The sequence below is a fragment of the Anopheles funestus genome, assembly GCF_943734845.2.
Source record: "Anopheles funestus chromosome X unlocalized genomic scaffold, idAnoFuneDA-416_04 X_unloc_47, whole genome shotgun sequence".
Classification (NCBI taxonomy): domain Eukaryota; kingdom Metazoa; phylum Arthropoda; class Insecta; order Diptera; family Culicidae; genus Anopheles; species Anopheles funestus.
The window spans coordinates 40,001-45,715 of record NW_026045173.1 but is presented as its reverse complement, the minus strand read 5'-3'; the positions used below and the strand labels follow the sequence as shown (position 1 = coordinate 45,715).

Genomic DNA, 5,715 nt, shown 5'->3' with positions numbered 1-5,715 from the left:
AGTTGGTGGTGACCGTTGCGCCCCAACAAATTGGTGCCTTACCCTACACCAAAGAGCCATTCAACATGGTTCAAGTGAGCGATAATCACGCTCTACGCTCAGTATGACAGCTGCAAGGCAATCACTCGCTAAGTTCAGAGCTAATACATGCAACACGCCGGCATTGTTTCCACCGACGCATGGATTCAAGACTGGTGCACTTATTAGTTAAACCGTTCGCCTCCGGGTGTTTCGAGTTCAAGTCTGGATGAGGATTGTTCTTGCTGGTAATAGCTTGAGCCCCTGAATAAGGGGCCGAAGCGTACATCTTGAGAGTAAATGTACAACATATTACCAAATCGGCACCGTGGGTTCTGGTGCAAGTGATGTAACCATGAAAGATGTTGAGCAGCCCAACATCGGTTTACACACGCATAAGGGGTTTATTGTTATCTGTAGGTTGCGCATACACCATACCCGGTGTAAAGTGCCGTGGTCCCCCAGGGGGCTGCATCAAAACGTTCGCCATGCGAACTACCCAATGGAACGAACTCGATGTATTGAAAGAGATGAACAATTAATAGCGAGAATAGGGGCCCGGAAGCAATTCCGCGGCCCTACGGTCGATTCAAGAGTTGAAACGTTGTACAATCGTGGATAGCACCTAGTGCTAATATGGTGAGAGATAATGTGTGAGGAAATTTAGTTTCCTAAAGTTTAGTTAGTGGTTTCCGTTGTGCCCTAACAAACTTAAAGTTGGTGGTGACCGTTACACCCCAACAAATTGGTGCCTTACCCAACACCAAAGAGCCATTCCATATGGTTCTAGAGAGAGAGAGTTGTGTGGAAATTTATTTCCCACTAAGCGAGTGTGTGTCTGTAGTGGAACGAATTCTGGTTGATCCTACCAGTAATATACGCTTGTCTCAAAGGTTAAGCCATGCATGTCTAAGTACAAACATAAATGAATGTGAAACCGCATAAGGCTCAGTATAACAGCTATAATTCACAAGATCATCCTACCACTAGTTACTTGGATAACTGTGGAAAATCCAGAGCTAATACATGCAACATGCCGGGACTGTTGCCCTCGCGGGTAGCTGAACTGGTGCACTTATTAGTTAAACCAATCGCCTCCGGGCGACTTGAGTTGAAGTCTGGATAAGGACGCAGATCGTATGGTCGCTTGTCGACTGACGACAGATCTTTCAAATGTCTGCCCTATCAACTATTGATGGTAGTGTAGAGGACTACCATGGTTGCGACGGGTAACGGGGAATCAGGGTTCGATTCCGGAGAGGGAGCCTGAGAAATGGCTACCACATCCAAGGAAGGCAGCAGGCGCGTAAATTACCCAATCCCAGTACGGGGAGGTAGTGACGAGAAATAACAATATGGACCTCTCTAACGATGGTCCATAATTGGAATGAGTTGAGTATAAATCCTTCAACAAGGATCAAGTGGAGGGCAAGTCTGGTGCCAGCAGCCGCGGTAATTCCAGCTCCACTAGCGTATATTAAAGTTGTTGCGGTTAAAACGTTCGAAGTTGATTGCCCGTCCAGACACGTGACCGCCACGGGCGCCCGGTTACACGCCGGGGCCGTTCGTGCGCGCGCTCACGGCTGCGACTCACAATGGTGTACTTGGGCGTTACTCTGTGAACGAGTACCGTGCTACCGGTTAACTCCGGCACGGGCTCCTCATGGTGCTCAAGATACTCACATTTACCTTGAACAAATTAGAGTGCTCAAAGCAGGCTAAGACAAAGCGTCCGGCCCCCCCGTGGGGTTGGCGTTGGCCGAGAATAATCTTGCATGGAATAATGGAATATGACCTCGGTTTATACGATTTCGTTGGTTTGTCAGAAACCTAGAGGTAATGATTAACAGAAGTAGTTGGGGGCATTGGTATTACGGCGCGAGAGGTGAAATTCGTAGACCGTCGTAGGACCAACTGAAGCGAAAGCGTTTGCCATGGATGCTTTCTTTAATCAAGAACGAAAGTTAGAGGATCGAAGGCGATTAGATACCGCCCTAGTTCTAACCGTAAACGATGCCAATTAGCAATTGGGAGACGCTACCCCTATTCGGTGCTCTCAGTCGCTTCCGGGAAACCAAAATCGGGTTCCGGGGGAAGTATGGTTGCAAAGTTGAAACTTAAAGGAATTGACGGAAGGGCACCACAAGAAGTGGAGCTTGCGGCTTAATTTGACTCAACACGGGAAAATTTACCAGGTCCAAACTTATCGAGGTAAGACAGATTGATAGCTCTTTCTCAAATTTAAGGGTAGTGGTGCATGGCCGTTCTTAGTTCGTGGAATGATTTGTCTGGTTAATTCCGATAACGAACGTGACTCAAACATGCTAACTAGAACGCTGTCAGCAGTGCGCCTCCGGGCGCACCTGACGTTACAGCCGGGCGGCGCCTTCACGGGCGGTCGTCGGCTACGTTTGCCCTGCTTAGCGGGACAACTTGTGTTTAGCAAGCTGAGAATGAGCGATAACAGGTCCGTGATGCCCTTAGATGTTCTGGGCTGCACGCGTGCTACAATGTGGGTCGCAGCGTGTTCTCGCCAATAGGCGCCCCCATTCCGAGAGGAACGGGAAATCACTAAAATGCCCATCTAGTCGGGATTGGGGACTGCAACGGTCCCCATGAACCTGGAATTTCTAGTAAGCACTAGTCATTAGCTAGTGCTGATTACGTCCCTGCCCTTTGTACACACCGCCCGTCGCTACTACCGATGGATTATTTAGTGAGGTTTCTGGAGGCTTACCTTCCGCGGTTCCTTCGTGAGCTGCAGCTGGCATGGCTGAAGTTGACCGAACTTGATGATTTAGAGGAAGTAAAAGTCGTAACAAGGTTTCCGTAGGTGAACCTGCGGAAGGATCATTACTGATGATCGTCCGCGAGTGACCAACCATGGGCTGCCTTCGGTGTAGCTCGGTCGCTCGCTTGCTATGTGTCAGAATTTGTTGAAAGCCAACTCGTTCGTTGTACACTTTGATGGGTGACCATCACTGTGTCCCCGTGCCGAGCTAGATCTCCCCTAGCCGTAAGGCACTTGAACGCCCCTTCGACGACGAGTTGCATGTGTGTGGTATGTGTCAGAATCTGGTGAAGCTTTCTGCATGTGATGTGCCTTGTGTGGATCCGTGGCCATTGCATTGTGTCTGGTGCTTAGATACCCAGACACTTAGAACGCTTGCGCGGAAAGCAAACTCGATCGTTGTACACTTTGATGGGTGACCATCACTGTGTCTCCGTGCCGTGCTAGATCCCCCCTAGCCGTAAGGCACTTTGAACGCCCCTTCGACGACGAGTTACAAGAGTGTGGTATGTGTCAGAATCTGGTGAAGCTTTCTGCATGTGATGTGCCTTGTGTGGATCCGTGGCCATTGCATTGTGTCTGGTGTGTAGGTACCCAGACACTTAGAACGCTTGCGCGGAAAGCAAACTCGATCGTTGTACACTTTGATGGGCAACCATCACTGTGTCTCCGTGCCGTGCTAGATCTCCCCTAGCCGTAAGGCACTTTGAACGCCCCTTCGACGACGAGTTACAAGAGTGTGGTATGTGTCATAATCTGGTGAAGCTTTCTGCATGTGATGTGCCTTGTGTGGATCCATGGCCATTGCATTGTGTCTGGTGTGTAGGTACCCAGACACTTAAGCAAACTCGATCGTTGTACACTTTGATGGGCGAGCATCACTGTGTCTCCGTGCCGTGTAAGAGCTCCCCTGGCCATCAGGCACTTGAAAGGTCCTTGGACGACGAGTTACAATAGTGGTGTGTTAGATACGTCAGATTACGGTGTCTACTACTGTGCAATACGTATCCGGCTACGGCACGGAACGAACGGGAACTGTGGTGCAGACAAACAAGAGTTAAGCCTATTAGTCATTAACTCTAAGGACGGGGCCATGGGGCGGTACACAAAGGATACGGATGAGCGAGTATGCAGGCCCAATACTCAATAGCTCGATCCGATCCAAGCACATGAGTTGACTGCGGCGTCAGGTTAACCAATGTGCTAGATTCTATTTGGCCAGTAGAATCTTGTGTCTTATGCGATTTGATACCAAGACACCAGAACGAAAGTTAGTTGAAGAGTTATTAAACTCTTATGAAGTATGGTTGTGCAATCACAACTTATGACTTTAACCTATAAAGTGGATATGGACTTGCAATTATAACATGGAATCTCTACACACCCCATGAGCTCGATCCAATCCACGCACACGAGTTGCCTGAGTAGCGACAGGTATACCGATGTGCAATACGTATCCGGCCACGGCACGGAACGAACGGGAACTGTGGTGCAGACATACAAAGAGTTAAGCCTACTAGTCATTAACTCTAAGGACGGGGCCATGGGGCGGTACGCAAAGGATACGGATGAGCGAGTATGCAGGCCCAATACTCAATAGCTCGATCCGATCCAAGCACATGAGTTGACTGCGGCGCCAGGTTAACCAATGTGCTAGATTCTATTTGGCCAGTAGAATCTTGTGTCTTACGCGATTTGATACCAAGACACCAGAACGAAAGTTAGTTGAAGAGTGATTAAACTCTTATGAAGAATGGTTGTGCAATCACAACTTATGACTTTAACCTATAAAGTGGATATGGACTATCAATTATAACATGGGGCACACACCATGTTCTCGATCCAATCCACGCACACGAGTTGCCTGAGTAGCGACAGGTATACCGATGTGCAATACGTATCCGGCCATAGGCACGGAACGAACAGGAACTGTGGTGCAGACATACAAGGGCCATGGGGCGGTACGCAAAGGATACGGATGAGCGAGTATGCAGGCCCAATACTCAATAGCTCGATCCGATCCAAGCACATGAGTTGACTGCGGCGCCAGGTTAACCGATGTGCTAAGAGAGTTGTTCCTGGGCCTTCAAAGTGACTTCAAAACTATCTTAGCGAATGGTGGCCATGGGCGTAGACATGAGCCACAAGTCACAAGGCCTGGGACTATTGGGTAATAAAGACAACTTAGTCAGAAAGTTAGTCTTTGGACGTACCACCGGGATTGTGTTACATTGGGAACCTTACTATAAAACCCTAGGCAGGGGATCACTCGGCTCATGGATCGATGAAGACCGCAGCTAAATGCGCGTCACAATGTGAACTGCAGGACACATGAACACCGATAAGTTGAACGCATATTGCGCGTCGGACGATTAAACCCGGCCGATGCACACATTCTTGAGTGCCTATCAATTCCTTGATATACAACAAACCAAACTTCAGGGTGGAGCGTGCCACAATAGAACACTATGGCGAGCAGCCCGTCTAGTGTCGTGGGGGAAACACGCTTCCACACTGTGCATAATGGCGTGCTCGGGACCTTTGTTGGGACCGCAGGGCGCTGAAAGTAAAGGGGTGAACCGCATAAATCGCACGCACGTAAACGCGCACACACACAAATAGAGTGAGACGTATCGTAGGATACCGCTAAGAGTACGTTGTGAAACATGGGGAAATTCAATCGAAAACCTCTTTGATGTCCAAGAATTCGTTGACCGTATCCGTCGTAATACTGGATCAACGTGCTTGGGGGAAAACGTCAAAGGGTTTTATAATAGTGGTGCATGATTAACCCATCGATGCCCGAGGGGAACATGTTGTCCAATACAATAGTGGTGCAGTTGGCTCGACATGCTCGGGGGGAGACATCGTGGGTCCAAGTCGACCAAGTCGACCGAGAGTTGTTG

At 49.0% G+C, this 5,715-nt stretch overlaps 1 non-coding gene across 1 annotated transcript; it reads left to right on the top strand.

Moving 5' to 3' along the window:
* The first annotated feature begins 5,058 nt into the window (after positions 1–5,058).
* On the top strand, positions 5,059–5,216 carry LOC125773700 (5.8S ribosomal RNA). The gene has a single exon (XR_007420307.1). It is a non-coding gene; the product is annotated as a 5.8S ribosomal RNA (ribosomal RNA).
* The last annotated feature ends 499 nt before the right edge of the window (positions 5,217–5,715 follow it).